Genomic DNA, 15,649 nt, shown 5'->3' with positions numbered 1-15,649 from the left:
ACCAATCTGCTAGCACCCCATTCTTACATTCCGCCGCCGCAGACTGACCTGGAACTAGGTGAGTGAGCTCCTGCCCGCTCCCGACCCCAGACCAGAACACCCCACCACCCCCATCCCACCACCCCCTCCTGAGCCTGCCGGCTTGGGCCAGACACGCCCAGAGAGGGAGGAGCCCTCTGCCCCACCAATCTGCTAGCACTCCATTCTTACATTCCGCCGCCGCAGACTGGCCTGGAACTAGGTGAGTGAGCTCCTGCCCGCTCCCGACCCCAGACCAGAACACCCCACCACCCCCATCCCACCACCCCCTCCTGAGCCTGCCGGCTTGGGCCAGACACGCCCAGAGAGGGAGGAGCCCTCTGCCCCACCAATCTGCTAGCACCCCATTCTTACATTCCGCCGCCGCAGACTGACCTGGAACTAGGTGAGTGAGCTCCTGCCCGCTCCCGACTCCAGGCCAGAACACCCCACCACCCCCATCCCACCACCCCCTCCTGAGCCTGCCGGCTTGGGCCAGACACGCCCAGAGAGGGAGGAGCCCTCTGCCCCACCAATCTGCTAGCACTCCATTCTTACATTCCGCCGCCGCAGACTGGCCTGGAACTAGGTGAGTGAGCTCCTGCCCGCTCCCGACCCCAGACCAGAACACCCCACCACCCCCATCCCACCACCCCCTCCTGAGCCTGCCGGCTTGGGCCAGACAAGCCCAGGCAGGGAGGAGCTCCCTGTGCCCCAAATCTGGTAGCACCCCACTCTTCCATTCCGCCGAACGACCAAGAAACTAGGAACTAGCGAGGAGACCACCAGGAGCGTCGAGATCATCTAGAGTTGTGGACATCGAATTCCTAGCCCCCACACACCACTGGGCCACAAGAGGAGATAGAGAGAACCCACCCGCACCCACTAAAAGGATATGGGGAGAAGACAGAATAAGATTTCACTCAACAACACAAAGACCAACATGACACCACCAGAACCTAGGGACTCCACTCCGGCAAGAGCTGAAAAGCCCAACACAGAGCATGAAGATGAGATGGACCTCAAAAATTATCTCAGCAAGTTGATAGAGACCTTTAAAGAGGAAACAAGAAAATCCCTTAAAGAAATAGAAGAGAAAACAAACAAAAAATTAAATGAATTGGAGGAAAAGACAAACCAAAAAATTCAAGAAATAAATAAATCTCTTAAAGAATCCAAAGAAAGCCAAGAAAAAACATCCAAGCAAGTGAAGGAAGCTCTTGAAATAGTTCAAAACATGAAAGCTGAAATACACACAATAAAGAAAACACAGAATGAGACCATGTTGGAAATGGAAAGGTTGGATAAACGATCAGGAACTAAAGATGTAAGTGTATCCAACAGGATTCAAGAGATGGAAGAGAGAATCTCAGCCACTGAAGACTCGCTAGAGGATATACATTCATCCACCAAAGAGAACCTCAAGTCCAACAAAACCCTAACACAAAATATCCAGGAAATATGGGACACCGTAAAAAGGCCAAACCTAAGAATAATAGGTGTAGAAGAAGGTGAAGAAATACTGCTCAAAGGTACAGAAAACATATTCAACAAAATCATAGAAGAAAACTTCCCCAACCTACAGAAGGATATGCCTATGAAAGTACAAGAAGCTTACAGGACACCAAACAGACTGGACCACAAAAAGAAGTCGCCCCGACACATAATAATCAAAACACCAAATCTACAGAATAAAGAGAAAATATTAAGAGCAGCAAAGGAAAAAGGCCAAGTAACATATAAAGGCAAACCAATCAGAATCACACCCGACTTCTCAATGGAAACTCTGAAAGCCAGAAGGTCTTGGATAGATACCCTACAAGCACTAAGGGAGCATGGATGTCAACCCAGACTACTGTACCCAGCAAAACTTTCAATCACTATAGATGGAGAAAACAAGATATTCCACGACAAAAACAGATTTAAACAATACATATCAACAAATCCAGCACTACAGAAGGCTCTGGAAGGAAAACTCCAACCCAACGAACATAACTACACTCACAAAAACACTGTCAGTAGTTAATCGAATTTCACCAAACACAAAAAGAAACAGAAGGGCAAAATCCACACGCAATGATACCACCAACAATAAATCCAAAACTAAGAAGAACCAATGAACAATGGACGTTAATATCCCTGAATGTCAATGGTCTTAACTTACCCATAAAAAGATACAGGCTAACAGAATGGATACGAAGACAGAATCCATCCTTCTGCTGTTTACAAGAAACACACCTCAAATTCAAAGACAGGCGATACCTCAGAGTAAAAGGATGGGAAAAGATTTTCCAATCAAATGGGCTCAAGAAACAAGCTGGGGTAGCAATACTAATATCTAACAAATTAGACTTTAAACTGAAAGCAATCAAAAGAGATAAAGAAGGGCATTTCATACTCATCACAGGAAAAGTCCATCAAGACGAAGTCTCAATCCTGAACATCTATGCCCCTAATACAAAAGCATCCACTTTTGTAAAAGAAACATTACTAAAGCTCAAACCACACATAAAACCACACACACTTATAGTAGGAGACTTCAACACCCCCCTTATACCACTGGACAGAACTACTAGACAGAAACTTAACAAAGAAACAAAGGATCTGAAAGAAGTTATGACACAACTGGGTTTAACAGATATCTATAGAACATTCCATCCAAACACAAAAGAATATACCTTCTTCTCAGCGCCACATGGAACCTTCTCAAAAATTGACCACATAGTTGGCAGCAAAGCAAACCTCCACAGGTACAAAAGTATTGAAATAACCCCCTGTATCTTATCAGACCACCATGCATTAAAGCTAGAATTCAACAGCAATACGAATTGCAGAAAACCTACATTTACGTGGAAAATGAATAACTCCCAATTGCACCATTCCTTGGTTGAGGAAGAAATAAAAAAAGAAATCAAAGACTTTCTAGAATTTAATGAGAATGTAGACACAACATACCCGAACTTATGGGACACCCTGAAAGCAGTGCTAAGAGGGAAGTTCATAGCACTAAGTGCTCACATGAAGAAACTGGAGGAAAGTCACATTAGAGAATTGACAGAACAACTGAAAGCTTTAGAGCAAGAGGAAGCAAACTCACCAAGGAGGAGTAGACGCCAGGAAATAATCAACCTGAGAGCCGAAATCAACAAAGTAGAAACTAGGAAAACAGTACAAAGAATCAATGAAACAAAGAGTTGGTTCTTTGAGAAGATCAACAAGATAGACAAGCCTCTAGCCAAACTAACCAAAAGGCAGAGAGAGAGCATGCTAATTAACAAAATCAGAAATGAAAAGGGAGACATAACAACGGACACTGAGGAAATCCAGAGAATCTTTAGGTCATACTTTGAAAACCTGTATTCCACAAAATTGGAAAACCTAAAGGAAATGGACAACTTTCTGGATAAATATCACTTACCAAAATTAAATCAAGATCAGATAACAGTTTAAATCGAACTATAACCCCTAATGAGATAGAAGCAGTAATCAAAAGCCTCCCAACCAAAAAAAGCCCAGGGCCAGATGGCTTCACTGCAGAATTCTACCAGAAATTCAAACAAGAGCTAATTCCAGTACTCCTCAAACTGTTCCACACAATAGAAGCAGATGGGATATTGCCAAACTCTTTCTATGAGGCTACAATCACTTTGATACCCAAGCCACACAAAGATATGACTAAGAAAGAGAACTACAGACCGATATCCCTCATGAACATCGATGCTAAAATACTCAATAAAATATTGGCCAACCGAATACAAGAACATATCAGAAAAATCATCCACCATGATCAAGTAGGCTTTATCCCAGGGATGCAAGGATGGTTCAACATACGAAAATCCATCAATGTAATCCACTATATAAACAAACTTAAAAAGAAAAACCACATGATCATCTCACTAGATGCTGAAAAAGCCTTTGACAAAATCCAACATCCCTTCATGATAAAGATCTTGGAGAGAACAGGAATAACAGGAACATATCTAAACATGATCAAGGCAATATATACCAAACCAATAGCCAACATCAAAGTAAATGGAGAGAAACTCAAAGCGTTTCCTCTAAAATCAGGAACAAGACAAGGCTGTCCACTCTCTCCATATCTCTTCAATATTGTACTTGAAGTTCTGGCTATAGCAATAAGACAAGAAAAGGGGATCAAAGGGATACAAATTGGAAAGGATGAAGTAAAACTTTCACTATTTGCAGACGACATGATAGTCTACATTAGTGACCCGAAAAACTCTACCAGGGAACTCCTACGGCTGATAAACACCTTCAGCAAGGTAGCAGGATACAAAATTAACTCAAAAAAATCAGTAGCCCTACTATACACAGATGATAAATCCAATGAGAAAGAAATCAGGGAAACATCACCTTTCACAATATCCACAAGCAACATAAAATACCTGGGGGTAACACTAACCAAAAAAGTGAAAGACCTGTACAATAAGAACTTTGAGACTTTAAAGAAAGAAATTAAAGAAGATACCAGAAAATGGAAAGATCTCCCATGCTCATGGATAGGTAGAATTAACATAGTAAAAATGGCAATCCTGCCAAAAGCAATCTACAGATTCAATGCAATCCCCATCAAAATCCCAACACAGTTTTTCACAGACATTGAAAGAACAATACTCAACTTTATATGGAAAAATAAAAAGCCCAGGATAGCCAAAACAACTCTTTACAATAAAGGATCTTCTGGAGGCATCACCATCCCCGACTTCAAGCTCTACTATAGAGCCATAGTTCTGAAAACAGCTTGGTATTGGCACAAAAATAGACTGATAGACCAATGGAATCGAATTGAAAACCCTGATATCGACCCACGCACCTATGGATACCTTATTTTTGACAAAGGTGCTAAATCTATACAATGGAAAAAAGACAGCATCTTCAACAAATGGTGCTGGCACAATTGGATGCGGACATGCAGAAAATTACAGATAGATCCATACCTGTCACCATGCACAAAACTTAAGTGCAAATGGATCAAAGATCTCAGCATAAATCCAACCACACTGAATCTTCTAGAAGAGAAAGTGGGAACAACCCTTGAACAAATTGGCACAGGAGACCACTTCCTGAACATTACGCCAGAAGCACAGACATTGAGGTCTGCAATTAATAAATGGGACCTACTGAAACTGAGAAGCTTCTGCAAGGCAAAGGAAACAGTCAGTAGGATAAAACGACCACCCACAGAATGGGAAAAGATCTTCACCGATCCCACATCTGACAGAGGACTGATTTCCAAAATATATAAGGAGCTCAAGAAGCTAGCCACCAAAACACCAAACAACGAAATTAAAAAGTGGGGTGCAGAACTAAATAGGGAATTCTCAACAGAGGAATCTGAAATGGCTGAAAGACACTTAAAAAAGTGCTCAAAATCATTGGCCATCAGAGAAATGCAACTCAAAACAACTCTGAGATACCATCTCACGCCTGTCAGAATGGCTAAAATAAAAAACACCAATGACAATCTATGCTGGAGAGGATGTGGAGAAAAAGGAACACTCCTCCATTGCTGGTGGGAGTGCGATCTTGTAAGACCACTCTGGAAATCAGTATGGCGGTTGCTCAGAAAAATGGGAATCAGTGTACCTCAAGATCCAGCCATTCCTCTCTTGGGTATATACCCAAATAGGGCATGTACTTACAACAAGGACATATGTTCAACCATGTTCATAGCAGCATTGTTTGTAATAGCCAGAACCTGGAAACAACCTAGATGCCCCTCTATTGAAGAATGGATTGAGAAAATGTGGTACATTTATACAATGGAGTACTACTCAGCAGAAAAAAGCAATGGAATCTTGAAATTCGCAGGCAAATGGATGGAACTAGAGGAAACCATCCTGAGTGAGGTAACCCAGTCACAAAAAGACAAGCAAGGTATGTACTCACTGATATATGAATTTTAGACATAGAACAAAAGACTACCAGTATATAATGCTCTTCACCAAAGAAACTAGGAAACATGAAGGACTCTAAGGGTTAAATGGTCCCCAGGAATGGAAATGGCATGAACTCCCGAACTAATTGGGGGCATGAGGGTGGGGGGGGGAAGGAGCTGCTACAATAAGAGCAAGAGAAGAGGAGAAGAGGAGAGGAAATGGAGGGGCAGAAACATTGAGTTGGGGGAAGAATAGAGGAAAGAGAGCAAGATGAGAGAAACGATATCAGAGGGAGCCACTGTAGGCCCGAGAAGGGATCAGGAACCAGGGAGATCTCCAGAGACCTACAAGGATGACACGATCTGACAATCCAGGCAATGGTGGAGAGGATAACCTAAAAACCCTCCCCCTAAAATGAGATTGATGACTTCTCTTTATGCCATCCTAGAGCCCTCACCCAGTGGCTGATGGAAACAGAGACAGACATCCACAGATATACAATGAGCCGAAATCGGGAATTTAGTTGAAGAGAGGGAGGAATGAAGAACGAAGGGGTCTGTACTAGGATGGAGAAACCCACAGGAACTGTTGGCCTGAACAAGGGAGAGCACATCGACCCCAGATGCTGTCCAGGAGGCCTGTACAAGACTGATCCAGACCCCAGAACATAGATGTCAATAAGGAGGCCTCTGCACTCCAGGGAGCCTCTGGTAGTGGATTAGTATTTTTCCCTGGTGCAAAAAGGGACTTTGAGAGCCCATCCCATATGAAGGGTTACACTCTGGCCCTGGACACATGGGGAAGGGCCCAGGATCAGCATAGGAAGACTTGGTGGACTTTGCTGAGCTCCCGTTGAGGGCCCTACCCTGCCTGGGGAGTAGTGGGTGGATGGGGTTGGGGGGATGGGCTGGGGGTGGGGGAGAAAGTTTGGGGGTGAGGGGAGGGAGAGGGAGAAGGGACTTGAAATAAGCTTGTTCCCTATCTAGAACTAATAAAATAAAATAAAATTAAAAAAAAAAAAAAAGAAAAAAAAAAAGTGTAAAGAAGGAAAAAAAAAAAAAAAATAATAATCCATGGGAATTTTTGGAGTGTTTACAAAATTGATAACTGAGATGGCAATGTCCTTCAAAAATTAATAGGAATATCCTAGTTTTGCTGGTGGTTTCTTTCCAACCTTGTCCCGCTGTCACTTTTCAGCCCCAAATAAGTACACAGATGCTTTATTAATTACAAATCTGTTGGGTGGTGACTAGGGCTTCTTATTAGCTAGCTCTGTCTTAATTATTAGTCCATCACTATAATCCCATGTATTTCTACATGGTCTTATCTTACCAGAAATGCCTGGTGCATCCTATCCTTCCAGTCCCTCCATGGTGACCCTCCAAGGTGCCTCTCTGCCTACCTGTCCCAGAATTCTCCTTGTCTCCAAGTCCTACTCATCTTCCTGCCTCTATTGTCCAGAGTGTTTTATTCAAAAACCAACAAGAGAAACTTATATACAGAAGGACATCCTCCATCAATCCTACTGTGAATTTGCTGCTTCTAATCTTGCCGAGGTTATGCTGTAGAAACCAGCCAGTATATTGCAGAAACTTTGCCTTTTATGGAGTGAATGTGGGTGGTGACGATATTTTTCATTAATTTGCTTGAGACAGTTTCTACCTTAGCATTCAACGTTTGCTCTAACTTTCAAGCCTAGTTGTATATCATCAATTTTTGTCAATTTAAAATTGTCCCTCCCTGAAAAGCGTTTTTTTTTTTTTTTTGCTTCATCTCATTAACTTCAAACTCAATAAATTTCCTACCAACTAAACACATTTAAACCTGAAGGTGTAAACAAGTGTCCAGGATATATTTTCCTTTCTCATGCACATTTTCCATAAGCTGGCCAATCTCCCATATCATGGTGGAAATCTGCAGAATACACAGACAAAATCCTGCCCTTCAGGTTCACTTGCCCCTTACCCTGTGTGCTGGAGAGCTCTCTGCCACTTGGAAACACTCAAATCCTCCTGGAATTTTGAGTTATAAGCTTCCTTTGCCCAAATCATTTTAATTGTGCCTCTTTATTATATATCACTTGATTAATTAATATGAACCTAATACTCTCTTCAGTCAGGTATTTGCTACAGAATGCATATCACTCCTCGTAACACCTTACATGAGATACCTGAAACCTGATTGGAGAAAGCTATAGTAATGTTGACTGTGAGAACAACAGAAATGCCTGTCACCTGGTCAAGGGTAAGCGTCAGTATAAGCTACTTCAGGAAACATGATGCTGAGAGGATGACTCAGTCAATAAAGAAAGCTTATTGGGCAACTATGAACCTGAGTTTAGTTCCCCATGTGAAAAAGCAGAGCCCAGTGACACATCCTTATAATTCCAATATTGAGAAGACAGAGACAGGCAGTAGGGCTGGATGGAACAATTCATAATTTAAAAGATATGAGACCCAACAAGTTAGAGCCACAAAAATATTAAAAATTTTAACAACATAATTTCTATTATATTAATATTCTGCAAAATGAGATATAAAAATACATACTGAATGTAGAACATGTCAGAATTGTTTCTTTAGTAGCAGAGAATCTATTTCCAAAAATCTCATTTTGTTTTTTTTGTTTGTTTGTTTGTTTTCATTGACTAGTGGCTATTGATTACAAACATTTTCATTTTTTGACAGTTTTCATGTACAATATTATTATGAAAACATTGAAACATAAAGTTAAAAATCACATTTGAAAATATCGAATGTTAAAAAACTAACAGAAAACTTGATAAAATGTATGTGATAGTGCTCTAAGATAGCAGTTCTCAAACTGTGAGTTTGTAACCACTTGGCAAGCCTCTGTCTTCAAAAATCTTTACAATAAGATTCATAACAATAGCAAAATCATAGTTATGGAAGAGAAACCACTAATTTTATGGTTGGGAGTCAACGCAACAGGAGGAATTGACTTTATGAAAGGGTTAAAGCCTTAGGAATGTAATGTTGAGAACCACTGCTCTAAGTGATGTAATTGATGAATTGGAGGAGAATGCTATGCAAGATTTGCATGAGTGTCAAAACCTGTGAACATGAGTGGTGTTCTTGGGAAAGTGGCATATGAATAATGCTACCAGGAAACTGAACTCTTAGATACCTGAATTCACAAGTAGATCTGAAATTCAAATTTGAAAGTAGATCTGAAATTCAAAATAGCTAACGAGTTCTTCATATTAGAGATATATGACTGTGTATCAAATGTTGCCATAGGTAAGTGGGAATTAAAGACACGGCTTTGAGTTATCCACATCCAGAAGAAATCAACAGAAATAGATTTTGTCCTGGATTCAATTCTCACTCATACCCAGAAAAGATAACAACACTCAGGAGACATTTGATGAAAAATAAGTTACAAAATATTTCCACACAAAAGTCAAATTTAAAAGGTAAACATGTGGTGTTTCCCATATGCTTTAGGTGAATTTAGAAGGTTTACTGCATGTATGAAAAAAATAATATACTGTAGATATTTGTTGTTTGTTAATTGATGAATTAACCCAATAAGCCTACCTCTTTAATGGCTCAGAAAGCAAAGATAAAGAGATGTAGTGTGATTAAATATTCCTGTCTACAGATAAAAATTGGAGGTCTACATATCTCAAAATAGTATTCAGAATACAATCTTGGAGCTATCTGTTTCAGTATAAGCAATATCAGGAACAGAAAAAAATCAAACTTTCTAGACATGAACAGTATTTTCAAAGAAAAATTTCCATGGACTGATAATGGCCTTTGTGTTGGTTTGATAGAAAATGGGCCACAGAGGAAGTCTCATTCTTTGGAGGTATGTCTTTTCTGGAGTAGGTGTAGCCCAGTTGGAGGAAGTATGTCACTGAGGGGGAAAGCTTTGAAGTCTCCTATGCTCAAGCTACACCATCTGCCATACAGTCCACTTCCTGTTGCCCCAAGATCAAGATGTAGAACTCTCATTTTTTTCTCCAAAACCATGTATTCTGGCATGCTGCCATGTCCCACCTCTGAAACTGTAAGCCATCCCCAAATAAATGTTTTCCCTTTATAAGAGTTGCCATTGTCATGGTGTCTTTTCACAGCAATAGAAGCCTAACTAAGACACCACTAAAAACTGGAGTTCAGCATGTAGGAAGATTAAGTCAATTAAAATTGTTCATGGAAGGGTAGGCAGAAAGGGTTTTGAGTGTACAAAGTGTCCTGGATTCAACTCTCACTCATACCCAGAAAAGATAACAACACTCAGGATACATTTGATGAAAAAGTATTAGAGAGTAAATAAGATAGAAAAGGATGGTTCTTTGTTCTCAATATTTCCCTCCAGGTAGAGAAATTGTCTCTGCATTTTTGTAAGTGTAGAGCAGAGAGAATAAGACCCATGCAGTGGACTGTGCTCTACTGTTGTTTTCTACCTCAAACATGAAGGGATGGTTCTGACGACACAGGGAAGAATCTGCCTTATTTGGATTATGTGAATGCTTTTATCATTTTTTTAATAGTGATTCTATTTCACCTTTTGTTTCATGTTTGTGCACTATGGGTACACTTATTAATTGTATTCAGCTTTTAAAATTTAACAAGTCATATTTTTAATGATGAGTTTTATGGTTTATAAGTAGGCATTGGCGTAGCAGAGAAAAGAAAAATATCCATGATCAATTTTTCAAAAATCATAAATTTTCTATCTCTGGGCAATATAGATATATTTTATAGCTATAGATTTAAAAAGTATAAATTAGAAATTCTTTGATTTCAACTTTGATGTCAAATCAGAAACCAATAGTTTGGAAAATTTGCTTGAAGATATGTATACTAGAGACATATATGCATGTAGACATGAGTACCTATGCTAACTATAAAGTTATTTTTTATAGAAAGAGAAAGAAAATTTTTCGTCATGTGATAAATACATACAGACATCCTAATGGAATACATACTATTTAAAATTTGATATCTGTAGATGATTTAACAAAAACCCTAAAACATTATATGTATGAAATTAAAGTGTCCATGTATTACAAACTCTATCCATTGTAGCCTGGGAATGATAAGCTCTAGTGTGTACTCTTTTTACAGATGGCAGATAAGACATACACTGCTTCTCTCTGACATGTGCTTTGTGTCCTTCTTCCCTGATTATAAGAAAAATTTTGACTTTTTTCCAAATTACATCACTTTGCTGAGAAAAGATTGGCATTCTCAGCATAAGCTACTCCATATTATATTACAAACATATCCAAATATTTGATACAGGAGGCTCAACCTTCCATATCTCTTCCACAGGGAAATTTTTTGAGATTAGAAGTATGAGGTTTGTCTCAGCAAAGATGAAGTCCTCTTTGGGGAAGGAAAATAGAACAACAATGGATTGATCTTGTGATCAGGATTGATATTAAGTGGAAAAATTGGATCCTTTGGGTGGCATTATCAAAGATAGGAGAAAAAGATAGAAAAGATTTGCTTGAAAAATGATTTTTTTTTACTTAACACTGCAATTTGTAGGTTTCACAATAAATGAAGCCAATAAAAGAGTATGGAGAAGGTTGTTAGCAAATGGTGACATGGGCAGGATGGAAGAAGAATCACAGTTATTCACAAGAGGAGCCTTGAAAAGGCCAGCAAATTTCAGCCCCTATAAACCAGTGCTTCAGAAATGGGTGAAAATAAATGGGAAAAGGAAACTATATTGCTCCCAAATAAAAATTAAGGACAGAAATGAGCACCTTGGCGGTCACTGAAGTGGCACACTGCTTGATGTCTGAAAATTCCAGAGGTAAAGTAAGTTCTTAGGAACTGCTATAGGCAAAGCAATTGTACTCCTGGCCACAGGCTGTGTGGTGCTAAATCACTTTGTATTTGAACATTGCCAAAGGCACAAGAGAACACAAAAGTGATAAAGCCTTTTCTTGAAGACAAGGTTATAAGTTTAAAAAAAAATTCAAAGCAAGCTTTTCTTTAGCAAAGGGCTAAAAATTGTCTGGAGTCCCCATGGACAAAGAAACCCAGAGACAAAGGGATTTAAAGCATGGATGATTATATGTTTTGGAGCTTTCTACTAGACAATGGAGTGTGTACTTCACAGAAGAGCACAGCCTATGAACTGAGTGCCTAAATTCCATTTAGTCATAACATGTCCCCATAGTAGCAGAATGGATACAAATGTGTATATTTCATGTAGCTGTTAGAGTGAAGAAGCCTGACTGAGTAGACAACACAACTCTATGCACTCACTGCAGCCTTCCTTCCTTCTAGTCCCTCTTTTTTCTTTCCTTCCTTTGTACCCTTTTCTTCTGTCTCTCTCTCCAATATGCCACTCTTCTTTCTTCTTTCAACTTCCATCTTTTCCTTCTAGTTCTTTATCTTTGTTTTCTGACAAAAATCAGTTTCTAACATAAACATAAACCATGTGTCAAACACTAATTGTTTTTGTCAGATAATTTAAAGGTATTATCTGTAAACCACATAAAACCAACAAACACCCAAATCTACTGACAAGAAATTCCAGGAAATTTTTTCTTAATCTGAAAAAAAATAAGATTACTATTGCTTTCTATTACTATGGCAAAACACATTTTGTACTTCTGAGAGTAGATAATGTGATTCACTTGTAATTGAGGATTCCCACCCAAGTATTTGGGCTTAAATTTTTGCAAACAGTCATATTCTTTTTGCCATTAAAATTAAGAGGAAGTAGAAGGCGGGGTATGAAGATCACTCCAGTAATAGCAGCACTTTGGAAATTGGGCAAATTCAGGACAGGAAGGACTCATGGGGAGATGCAGTCTCAATAAATAAGTAAATAAATAAAAGCAATTAACTAGCAATTGACATGCTTCTTTTCATGAATCACATATGGAGCAAAGACCTATGGTTCAGAAGACTTTTTGAAATAGCTTCAAGGAACTACACAAACACATAAGGCTTTGGAACCTATGAAGGCCATATGAAGCAGGACCACATTTAGCTTTGACAGAAACAAGCTTAATGAAGAGCAAAGGGCTTCGAGTATATTCATCCTTTATTACACTCCATCTGGACACTTCAGCTGGCTCTGAGCCTCTGTTGTCATTTTGATGCCTGATATCAAAACCTGGGGACTTTCCACAGAATGCCCCAAGAAGCCATCAAACATCTGGAATTATACCTGCCCTAAAGTTAAAGATTGCCCTATTTGCTCATGTGCAATGAATCACATGGCAGTCTGTTTTGTTTTCTTAGAATTATCCCTCTTTTCTCTTTGGTACATTTGATCTATGTGTTTCTTATAGGAATTTATAAACTGTCAATGCCACCAGCATCTTTACAATCTCCACTATTTTGAGCTTGAGTGGGAAATAACAGACGACAATGAGACAGAGGAGTATGAGAGGGTATTGATACAGTCTAATGGAGGATGAAGCTGGTTGTTGTGTCTGTTCATATTAATTTATTTCTTGTAATTCTTCATTTCCTAAGAGAACAAGGCAGGACCCAACTAAATCCCTAGCATCTCTGCAACCTGAGAGGATGTTGTTTTTATTTGGGAGTACACATAGAGGAGACACAATATCCTATTGTTCTCTTTTGCTCTCTGAGGAGTCCCCCAGAGATTTAGGGACCTTGATTCAGAATGAACCAAGATTCATTCATGGCTTCACTACTGAAAAATATGCCAACTTCGCCAGTTCATGAAGTACAGTTGCAGATTTTTTTGTTTGTTTGTTTGCTTTTGTTTGTTTGTTTGTTTTTCAAGACAGAGTTTCCCTGTGCAGCTTTGGAGCCTATCCTGGCACTCTCTCTGGAGAACAGGTTGGCCTTGAACTCACAGAGATCTGCCTGCCTCTGCCTCCGCTGTGCTGGGATTAAAGACACGAGGCAGCAACACCCGGCTGAGTTGCAGAATTTAATCATGGAATTTTAATTTAGAATTAGTCCTGCTTGGTAGAAGAAAACTGTGCGTTGAAGAAGTAAAGACACACCCAATTGTGGGTGCAGGTTCCTCAACAGAGATCTCTCTTCATTGTTCAGAGTTTTAAATTTCCTCTAGTTTTCTAAAAGTATTCATGCTCTTTAACCTAAAGCTATAGCCTTTTGCTGACACCAAGATGTACATCTGTTCAACCTGTCTTACAGATACCTGCAATTTCCTGGGAATAATTTTTTCCATATCAAAAAGTCTGGCCTAATAAAAACAGAGTCCAGAACCAATTTTCACCCCACCCATTTTTAAGCATGTCTTGCAGGTTCATTCCTCCTGCTTGGGCCAAGGCCAACCCACAGATGGTCCTCTAGATAATGCCAGCACCTGCATCAGCTCTTTCCAGATCCTAGAGGGCACTTCTTCAGGATACTTGGTCTGTCTAGTAGCTGGGATCCTCCACCCTCTGATTTTCACAATAAAGGACCTATTTGCTTTTTTTCCTATCACATTCAGCTCTGTCAGTACAATTAGGGCTAAGGATAACAATCTATTTTTTCCCTAGCAACCTGTCTTGTCCAACTCAAGGAATAAGTACCTGAGGTTTCCAGGATGGTAGCTAACCAGATGCTTCTCTACACACACCTTCCACTGAGCATGAATTCACCAATTCCTAATTTCTCCCCTCCCCGACATAGTCCCTTGTCAGCAGGAAGAAGCCTGACATGAACCAGTATCTGTGAAACCAGAGAGTCTGGGATGTTAGGTGGAAGCTTCACCCCAGCCCCTGGCATCTATATATACCCAAAGAGTTTGGGATGCTATGGTGAAGGTTCCACCAAAGCCCCCCTCCCCCATCTCCCTCCAAAGCCTGCTCCATCTTAGAAAGCCCACCAAGTGATGGCCCCTCCCCAGAGATACTCAAGACCACTCCCACAGGGTACTGAAACTGCCCCCCAGAAACCAGACTCATGGTTTTTCCCATCCCCCTTGTCTGTCTCCGCTCTGGGGGGCTGGAAAGCCACCTGGGAGTGCTGTATCCATTAAACATGGGCTTTTCACTTTCCATTCTCCTGTTTGTTTTCTTTCCTGCCTCATATTAACTAAATATAATCATGTTTTCCATAACTGAATAACTTTGAAATGTATTTGAGATGTTTCTGGACATACCTGCCATGAGGCTTCCTCATTATTACTGCTAATACAATCCTCTTGTTTATTCGTAACATATTATATAGGTATATAATTTTTGTTTGAGTCAGGAAAATCACAGACACACAGATGGGGGAAAAAAAGCAGTTTTCCTTGTCATCCTGTGGTTTTTTTGTCAATTTAATCTCTATGAAATAAAAATAACATAAGCAATAACAAAGATTGAACTATAACATTAAACCATCTATGTTTATATCATTTCATATGATAAATTGGTCAATTTATGCAATATGTGATTATCACATCAGTGATAAACATTCCATCTCCCAAACATTCATCACCAAACGCTTATGGAACTTTGAACTCTGCTCCTAGAATTCCTTAAAAATATGAAAGAGCTTTGACTTCTAGTTACATCCCTATAGTACTATAGAATACCAAAACATAGTTAATGCATTTGCTTAAATATTGCAACAATCATCCCTTATGAATCCACCTAATCTGCCTGCCCTTAGCACTCCTAATTTCTCATGACCACTATTCAACTCCCAAATTTTGCAGAATCAGATTCTTACTTCCTTTTACAAATAAAAGAAAAAAAGGAACTGGCATCTCTCTTATTCTATTCTCACTCATCCTTTCACTTTCTTTTTTAATTTTTG

Source organism: Cricetulus griseus (assembly GCF_003668045.3).
Source record: "Cricetulus griseus strain 17A/GY chromosome 1 unlocalized genomic scaffold, alternate assembly CriGri-PICRH-1.0 chr1_0, whole genome shotgun sequence".
Lineage (NCBI taxonomy): Eukaryota > Metazoa > Chordata > Mammalia > Rodentia > Cricetidae > Cricetulus > Cricetulus griseus.
The sequence above is the reverse complement of the archived record's forward strand: the minus strand, read 5'-3'. Positions refer to the sequence as shown.